Consider the following 10,315-nt stretch of genomic DNA (forward strand, 5'->3'; position numbering starts at 1 on the left):
ATAAATAAATAAAAATAAATAAATAAATGGTCCGCCAATCCCCACTTCTGCATTGGTGCATTGAAGCGCCCAACCCCAGTTCTTAGGCGGTTTAGTGTGGTCCATTGCTGGCGAGGTAGGTCATCTCCAGCTATGGCACCAGCTCCTGGTTCCCAGATGTACCGGTGCATGCGGGAGGGCCCGGCTGACTCCCACTCCTGCTTCCACGCTGCTGCAAGCCATGCATCTCTGGAGATGTCCTCAGGGATGGAGTTGAGCATCTCCTGTGCTGCCCTGTTGTAGGGGTGACGAGACCTGAGTCTGCTTGGAGGCGCTGGAGTTGTGGTGGTGCCATGCAGGATGTGCCAGTCCTGCTTTTGGGCTTTCCTGGCCAGGACGAGGGTGGCAGCCTCCCGTCGGAGGCCGGCCGGCTAATGCTGACCGCTGGCCAGTTGGCCACAAGTGCTGGAGATGGTACCACAGGCCAGCAGCACCATAATCCCAGGGTTGCATGTGTCTTTGGCATAGCGGGACAGCCAGGCATTTTTTAAGCTCTAGAGATGGTAGGCAGAAAGAATTTTGGGAAATCAGATTATGCCCAAGTTATAGTAGTTGCAAGCCATATATACAGAATCAGTTGGAGAAATCAAAACTATAATACATGTGTAGGTGTGCGCACGTGCATGCGTGTGTTTACACAATATATAGTGTAACTACTATATCAATGAATTTATAAACATGAATGTATTAATGTTAAGACAAGTCTCTTGTTTTGTTTGTTTGTATGTTTCTGCTATTTGTTTTCCAATCTGTAACTTACTGGTTAAACATTCTTGAAATGCTTGTATGCCAAAAATCATAAACAGATGTTTTAAAAAAAAAAGAAAAGACAAGGCTATGTTTTTTCTGGCTGCGAGTACGCACACAATACAGCAATATACAGTCTAACTACTTGTCATATATTTTATAATGTAGTATCCTTAGACATTGTGTACCTCATACACTGCCAGATCTATCCCAGCATATGGAATAATGCCTATAATATTTGGAATGTAGCCTTTGTAGAATGCCTTCACGCCTTCTTTCTTGAGGATTTTCTTTCCACAGTCAAACATTCCAGTGTACTGTCCAGTCTTCCCCAGAGTCAGCCTGGTTTTCATCACCTGCATAGACAAAAGATCATCATCACTGAGTATTTCTACTGTAGTTCTTCAGCCGGATTTATACTTGGATGTACAATGGTGTCGTGTGCTGAAAATAGAAGATCTATCTTTTCGGTGCACGATATCAGCATACGATGGTGTATAAATTATGCATTCTGGTTCCATGCAGGCATGGAAGAGCCTGCTCAGGGACTACAGATGAAATTTAGCCTATGGCTAACACTGGCCCATTTACATGGATTTGAAAAATGACGTGTTGATTAATGTACATTGTCCCTGTTAAATAAATAAATAAATAAAAATAAATTAATAAATGGTCCGCCAATCCCCACTTCTGCATTGGTGCATTGAAGCGCCCAACCCCAGTTCTTAGGCGGTTTAGTGTGGTCCATTGCTGGCGAGGTAGGTCATCTCCAGCTATGGCACCAGCTCCTGGTTCCCAGATGTACCGGTGCATGCGGGAGGGCCCGGCTGACTCCCACTCCTGCTTCCACGCTGCTGCAAGCCATGCATCTCTGGAGATGTCCTCAGGGATGGAGTTGAGCATCTCCTGTGCTGCCCTGTTGTAGGGGTGACGAGACCTGAGTCTGCTTGGAGGCGCTGGAGTTGTGGTGGTGCCATGCAGGATGTGCCAGTCCTGCTTTTGGGCTTTCCTGGCCAGGACGAGGGTGGCAGCCTCCCGTCGGAGGCCGGCCGGCTAATGCTGACCGCTGGCCAGTTGGCCACAAGTGCTGGAGATGGTACCACAGGCCAGCAGCACCATAATCCCAGGGTTGCATGTGTCTTTGGCATAGCGGGACAGCCAGGCATTTTTTAAGCTCTAGAGATGGTAGGCAGAAAGAATTTTGGGAAATCAGATTATGCCCAAGTTATAGTAGTTGCAAGCCATATATACAGAATCAGTTGGAGAAATCAAAACTATAATACATGTGTAGGTGTGCGCACGTGCATGCGTGTGTTTACACAATATATAGTGTAACTACTATATCAATGAATTTATAAACATGAATGTATTAATGTTAAGACAAGTCTCTTGTTTTGTTTGTTTGTATGTTTCTGCTATTTGTTTTCCAATCTGTAACTTACTGGTTAAACATTCTTGAAATGCTTGTATGCCAAAAATCATAAACAGATGTTTTTAAAAAAAAAAGAAAAGACAAGGCTATGTTTTTTCTGGCTGCGAGTACGCACACAATACAGCAATATACAGTCTAACTACTTGTCATATATTTTATAATGTAGTATCCTTAGACATTGTGTACCTCATACACTGCCAGATCTATCCCAGCATATGGAATAATGCCTATAATATTTGGAATGTAGCCTTTGTAGAATGCCTTCACGCCTTCTTTCTTGAGGATTTTCTTTCCACAGTCAAACATTCCAGTGTACTGTCCAGTCTTCCCCAGAGTCAGCCTGGTTTTCATCACCTGCATAGACAAAAGATCATCATCACTGAGTATTTCTACTGTAGTTCTTCAGCCGGATTTATACTTGGATGTACAATGGTGTCGTGTGCTGAAAATAGAAGATCTATCTTTTCGGTGCACGATATCAGCATACGATGGTGTATAAATTATGCATTCTGGTTCCATGCAGGCATGGAAGAGCCTGCTCAGGGACTACAGATGAAATTTAGCCTATGGCTAACACTGGCCCATTTACATGGATTTGAAAAATGACGTGTTGATTAATGTACATTGTCCCTGTTAAATAAATAAATAAATAAAAATAAATTAATAAATGGTCCGCCAATCCCCACTTCTGCATTGGTGCATTGAAGCGCCCAACCCCAGTTCTTAGGCGGTTTAGTGTGGTCCATTGCTGGCGAGGTAGGTCATCTCCAGCTATGGCACCAGCTCCTGGTTCCCAGATGTACCGGTGCATGCGGGAGGGCCCGGCTGACTCCCACTCCTGCTTCCACGCTGCTGCAAGCCATGCATCTCTGGAGATGTCCTCAGGGATGGAGTTGAGCATCTCCTGTGCTGCCCTGTTGTAGGGGTGACGAGACCTGAGTCTGCTTGGAGGCGCTGGAGTTGTGGTGGTGCCATGCAGGATGTGCCAGTCCTGCTTTTGGGCTTTCCTGGCCAGGACGAGGGTGGCAGCCTCCCGTCGGAGGCCGGCCGGCTAATGCTGACCGCTGGCCAGTTGGCCACAAGTGCTGGAGATGGTACCACAGGCCAGCAGCACCATAATCCCAGGGTTGCATGTGTCTTTGGCATAGCGGGACAGCCAGGCATTTTTTAAGCTCTAGAGATGGTAGGCAGAAAGAATTTTGGGAAATCAGATTATGCCCAAGTTATAGTAGTTGCAAGCCATATATACAGAATCAGTTGGAGAAATCAAAACTATAATACATGTGTAGGTGTGCGCACGTGCATGCGTGTGTTTACACAATATATAGTGTAACTACTATATCAATGAATTTATAAACATGAATGTATTAATGTTAAGACAAGTCTCTTGTTTTGTTTGTTTGTATGTTTCTGCTATTTGTTTTCCAATCTGTAACTTACTGGTTAAACATTCTTGAAATGCTTGTATGCCAAAAATCATAAACAGATGTTTTTAAAAAAAAAGAAAAGACAAGGCTATGTTTTTTCTGGCTGCGAGTACGCACACAATACAGCAATATACAGTCTAACTACTTGTCATATATTTTATAATGTAGTATCCTTAGACATTGTGTACCTCATACACTGCCAGATCTATCCCAGCATATGGAATAATGCCTATAATATTTGGAATGTAGCCTTTGTAGAATGCCTTCACGCCTTCTTTCTTGAGGATTTTCTTTCCACAGTCAAACATTCCAGTGTACTGTCCAGTCTTCCCCAGAGTCAGCCTGGTTTTCATCACCTGCATAGACAAAAGATCATCATCACTGAGTATTTCTACTGTAGTTCTTCAGCCGGATTTATACTTGGATGTACAATGGTGTCGTGTGCTGAAAATAGAAGATCTATCTTTTCGGTGCACGATATCAGCATACGATGGTGTATAAATTATGCATTCTGGTTCCATGCAGGCATGGAAGAGCCTGCTCAGGGACTACAGATGAAATTTAGCCTATGGCTAACACTGGCCCATTTACATGGATTTGAAAAATGACGTGTTGATTAATGTACATTGTCCCTGTTAAATAAATAAATAAATAAAAATAAATTAATAAATGGTCCGCCAATCCCCACTTCTGCATTGGTGCATTGAAGCGCCCAACCCCAGTTCTTAGGCGGTTTAGTGTGGTCCATTGCTGGCGAGGTAGGTCATCTCCAGCTATGGCACCAGCTCCTGGTTCCCAGATGTACCGGTGCATGCGGGAGGGCCCGGCTGACTCCCACTCCTGCTTCCACGCTGCTGCAAGCCATGCATCTCTGGAGATGTCCTCAGGGATGGAGTTGAGCATCTCCTGTGCTGCCCTGTTGTAGGGGTGACGAGACCTGAGTCTGCTTGGAGGCGCTGGAGTTGTGGTGGTGCCATGCAGGATGTGCCAGTCCTGCTTTTGGGCTTTCCTGGCCAGGACGAGGGTGGCAGCCTCCCGTCGGAGGCCGGCCGGCTAATGCTGACCGCTGGCCAGTTGGCCACAAGTGCTGGAGATGGTACCACAGGCCAGCAGCACCATAATCCCAGGGTTGCATGTGTCTTTGGCATAGCGGGACAGCCAGGCATTTTTTAAGCTCTAGAGATGGTAGGCAGAAAGAATTTTGGGAAATCAGATTATGCCCAAGTTATAGTAGTTGCAAGCCATATATACAGAATCAGTTGGAGAAATCAAAACTATAATACATGTGTAGGTGTGCGCACGTGCATGCGTGTGTTTACACAATATATAGTGTAACTACTATATCAATGAATTTATAAACATGAATGTATTAATGTTAAGACAAGTCTCTTGTTTTGTTTGTTTGTATGTTTCTGCTATTTGTTTTCCAATCTGTAACTTACTGGTTAAACATTCTTGAAATGCTTGTATGCCAAAAATCATAAACAGATGTTTTAAAAAAAAAAGAAAAGACAAGGCTATGTTTTTTCTGGCTGCGAGTACGCACACAATACAGCAATATACAGTCTAACTACTTGTCATATATTTTATAATGTAGTATCCTTAGACATTGTGTACCTCATACACTGCCAGATCTATCCCAGCATATGGAATAATGCCTATAATATTTGGAATGTAGCCTTTGTAGAATGCCTTCACGCCTTCTTTCTTGAGGATTTTCTTTCCACAGTCAAACATTCCAGTGTACTGTCCAGTCTTCCCCAGAGTCAGCCTGGTTTTCATCACCTGCATAGACAAAAGATCATCATCACTGAGTATTTCTACTGTAGTTCTTCAGCCGGATTTATACTTGGATGTACAATGGTGTCGTGTGCTGAAAATAGAAGATCTATCTTTTCGGTGCACGATATCAGCATACGATGGTGTATAAATTATGCATTCTGGTTCCATGCAGGCATGGAAGAGCCTGCTCAGGGACTACAGATGAAATTTAGCCTATGGCTAACACTGGCCCATTTACATGGATTTGAAAAATGACGTGTTGATTAATGTACATTGTCCCTGTTAAATAAATAAATAAATAAAAATAAATTAATAAATGGTCCGCCAATCCCCACTTCTGCATTGGTGCATTGAAGCGCCCAACCCCAGTTCTTAGGCGGTTTAGTGTGGTCCATTGCTGGCGAGGTAGGTCATCTCCAGCTATGGCACCAGCTCCTGGTTCCCAGATGTACCGGTGCATGCGGGAGGGCCCGGCTGACTCCCACTCCTGCTTCCACGCTGCTGCAAGCCATGCATCTCTGGAGATGTCCTCAGGGATGGAGTTGAGCATCTCCTGTGCTGCCCTGTTGTAGGGGTGACGAGACCTGAGTCTGCTTGGAGGCGCTGGAGTTGTGGTGGTGCCATGCAGGATGTGCCAGTCCTGCTTTTGGGCTTTCCTGGCCAGGACGAGGGTGGCAGCCTCCCGTCGGAGGCCGGCCGGCTAATGCTGACCGCTGGCCAGTTGGCCACAAGTGCTGGAGATGGTACCACAGGCCAGCAGCACCATAATCCCAGGGTTGCATGTGTCTTTGGCATAGCGGGACAGCCAGGCATTTTTTAAGCTCTAGAGATGGTAGGCAGAAAGAATTTTGGGAAATCAGATTATGCCCAAGTTATAGTAGTTGCAAGCCATATATACAGAATCAGTTGGAGAAATCAAAACTATAATACATGTGTAGGTGTGCGCACGTGCATGCGTGTGTTTACACAATATATAGTGTAACTACTATATCAATGAATTTATAAACATGAATGTATTAATGTTAAGACAAGTCTCTTGTTTTGTTTGTTTGTATGTTTCTGCTATTTGTTTTCCAATCTGTAACTTACTGGTTAAACATTCTTGAAATGCTTGTATGCCAAAAATCATAAACAGATGTTTTTTAAAAAAAAAGAAAAGACAAGGCTATGTTTTTTCTGGCTGCGAGTACGCACACAATACAGCAATATACAGTCTAACTACTTGTCATATATTTTATAATGTAGTATCCTTAGACATTGTGTACCTCATACACTGCCAGATCTATCCCAGCATATGGAATAATGCCTATAATATTTGGAATGTAGCCTTTGTAGAATGCCTTCACGCCTTCTTTCTTGAGGATTTTCTTTCCACAGTCAAACATTCCAGTGTACTGTCCAGTCTTCCCCAGAGTCAGCCTGGTTTTCATCACCTGCATAGACAAAAGATCATCATCACTGAGTATTTCTACTGTAGTTCTTCAGCCGGATTTATACTTGGATGTACAATGGTGTCGTGTGCTGAAAATAGAAGATCTATCTTTTCGGTGCACGATATCAGCATACGATGGTGTATAAATTATGCATTCTGGTTCCATGCAGGCATGGAAGAGCCTGCTCAGGGACTACAGATGAAATTTAGCCTATGGCTAACACTGGCCCATTTACATGGATTTGAAAAATGACGTGTTGATTAATGTACATTGTCCCTGTTAAATAAATAAATAAATAAAAATAAATTAATAAATGGTCCGCCAATCCCCACTTCTGCATTGGTGCATTGAAGCGCCCAACCCCAGTTCTTAGGCGGTTTAGTGTGGTCCATTGCTGGCGAGGTAGGTCATCTCCAGCTATGGCACCAGCTCCTGGTTCCCAGATGTACCGGTGCATGCGGGAGGGCCCGGCTGACTCCCACTCCTGCTTCCACGCTGCTGCAAGCCATGCATCTCTGGAGATGTCCTCAGGGATGGAGTTGAGCATCTCCTGTGCTGCCCTGTTGTAGGGGTGACGAGACCTGAGTCTGCTTGGAGGCGCTGGAGTTGTGGTGGTGCCATGCAGGATGTGCCAGTCCTGCTTTTGGGCTTTCCTGGCCAGGACGAGGGTGGCAGCCTCCCGTCGGAGGCCGGCCGGCTAATGCTGACCGCTGGCCAGTTGGCCACAAGTGCTGGAGATGGTACCACAGGCCAGCAGCACCATAATCCCAGGGTTGCATGTGTCTTTGGCATAGCGGGACAGCCAGGCATTTTTTAAGCTCTAGAGATGGTAGGCAGAAAGAATTTTGGGAAATCAGATTATGCCCAAGTTATAGTAGTTGCAAGCCATATATACAGAATCAGTTGGAGAAATCAAAACTATAATACATGTGTAGGTGTGCGCACGTGCATGCGTGTGTTTACACAATATATAGTGTAACTACTATATCAATGAATTTATAAACATGAATGTATTAATGTTAAGACAAGTCTCTTGTTTTGTTTGTTTGTATGTTTCTGCTATTTGTTTTCCAATCTGTAACTTACTGGTTAAACATTCTTGAAATGCTTGTATGCCAAAAATCATAAACAGATGTTTTTAAAAAAAAAGAAAAGACAAGGCTATGTTTTTTCTGGCTGCGAGTACGCACACAATACAGCAATATACAGTCTAACTACTTGTCATATATTTTATAATGTAGTATCCTTAGACATTGTGTACCTCATACACTGCCAGATCTATCCCAGCATATGGAATAATGCCTATAATATTTGGAATGTAGCCTTTGTAGAATGCCTTCACGCCTTCTTTCTTGAGGATTTTCTTTCCACAGTCAAACATTCCAGTGTACTGTCCAGTCTTCCCCAGAGTCAGCCTGGTTTTCATCACCTGCATAGACAAAAGATCATCATCACTGAGTATTTCTACTGTAGTTCTTCAGCCGGATTTATACTTGGATGTACAATGGTGTCGTGTGCTGAAAATAGAAGATCTATCTTTTCGGTGCACGATATCAGCATACGATGGTGTATAAATTATGCATTCTGGTTCCATGCAGGCATGGAAGAGCCTGCTCAGGGACTACAGATGAAATTTAGCCTATGGCTAACACTGGCCCATTTACATGGATTTGAAAAATGACGTGTTGATTAATGTACATTGTCCCTGTTAAATAAATAAATAAATTAAAATAAATTAATAAATGGTCCGCCAATCCCCACTTCTGCATTGGTGCATTGAAGCGCCCAACCCCAGTTCTTAGGCGGTTTAGTGTGGTCCATTGCTGGCGAGGTAGGTCATCTCCAGCTATGGCACCAGCTCCTGGTTCCCAGATGTACCGGTGCATGCGGGAGGGCCCGGCTGACTCCCACTCCTGCTTCCACGCTGCTGCAAGCCATGCATCTCTGGAGATGTCCTCAGGGATGGAGTTGAGCATCTCCTGTGCTGCCCTGTTGTAGGGGTGACGAGACCTGAGTCTGCTTGGAGGCGCTGGAGTTGTGGTGGTGCCATGCAGGATGTGCCAGTCCTGCTTTTGGGCTTTCCTGGCCAGGACGAGGGTGGCAGCCTCCCGTCGGAGGCCGGCCGGCTAATGCTGACCGCTGGCCAGTTGGCCACAAGTGCTGGAGATGGTACCACAGGCCAGCAGCACCATAATCCCAGGGTTGCATGTGTCTTTGGCATAGCGGGACAGCCAGGCATTTTTTAAGCTCTAGAGATGGTAGGCAGAAAGAATTTTGGGAAATCAGATTATGCCCAAGTTATAGTAGTTGCAAGCCATATATACAGAATCAGTTGGAGAAATCAAAACTATAATACATGTGTAGGTGTGCGCACGTGCATGCGTGTGTTTACACAATATATAGTGTAACTACTATATCAATGAATTTATAAACATGAATGTATTAATGTTAAGACAAGTCTCTTGTTTTGTTTGTTTGTATGTTTCTGCTATTTGTTTTCCAATCTGTAACTTACTGGTTAAACATTCTTGAAATGCTTGTATGCCAAAAATCATAAACAGATGTTTTTAAAAAAAAAGAAAAGACAAGGCTATGTTTTTTCTGGCTGCGAGTACGCACACAATACAGCAATATACAGTCTAACTACTTGTCATATATTTTATAATGTAGTATCCTTAGACATTGTGTACCTCATACACTGCCAGATCTATCCCAGCATATGGAATAATGCCTATAATATTTGGAATGTAGCCTTTGTAGAATGCCTTCACGCCTTCTTTCTTGAGGATTTTCTTTCCACAGTCAAACATTCCAGTGTACTGTCCAGTCTTCCCCAGAGTCAGCCTGGTTTTCATCACCTGCATAGACAAAAGATCATCATCACTGAGTATTTCTACTGTAGTTCTTCAGCCGGATTTATACTTGGATGTACAATGGTGTCGTGTGCTGAAAATAGAAGATCTATCTTTTCGGTGCACGATATCAGCATACGATGGTGTATAAATTATGCATTCTGGTTCCATGCAGGCATGGAAGAGCCTGCTCAGGGACTACAGATGAAATTTAGCCTATGGCTAACACTGGCCCATTTACATGGATTTGAAAAATGACGTGTTGATTAATGTACATTGTCCCTGTTAAATAAATAAATAAATAAAAATAAATTAATAAATGGTCCGCCAATCCCCACTTCTGCATTGGTGCATTGAAGCGCCCAACCCCAGTTCTTAGGCGGTTTAGTGTGGTCCATTGCTGGCGAGGTAGGTCATCTCCAGCTATGGCACCAGCTCCTGGTTCCCAGATGTACCGGTGCATGCGGGAGGGCCCGGCTGACTCCCACTCCTGCTTCCACGCTGCTGCAAGCCATGCATCTCTGGAGATGTCCTCAGGGATGGAGTTGAGCATCTCCTGTGCTGCCCTGTTGTAGGGGTGACGAGACCTGAGTCTGCTTGGAG

This window comes from Electrona antarctica (genome assembly GCF_951216825.1).
Source record: "Electrona antarctica genome assembly, chromosome: 7".
NCBI lineage: Eukaryota > Metazoa > Chordata > Actinopteri > Myctophiformes > Myctophidae > Electrona > Electrona antarctica.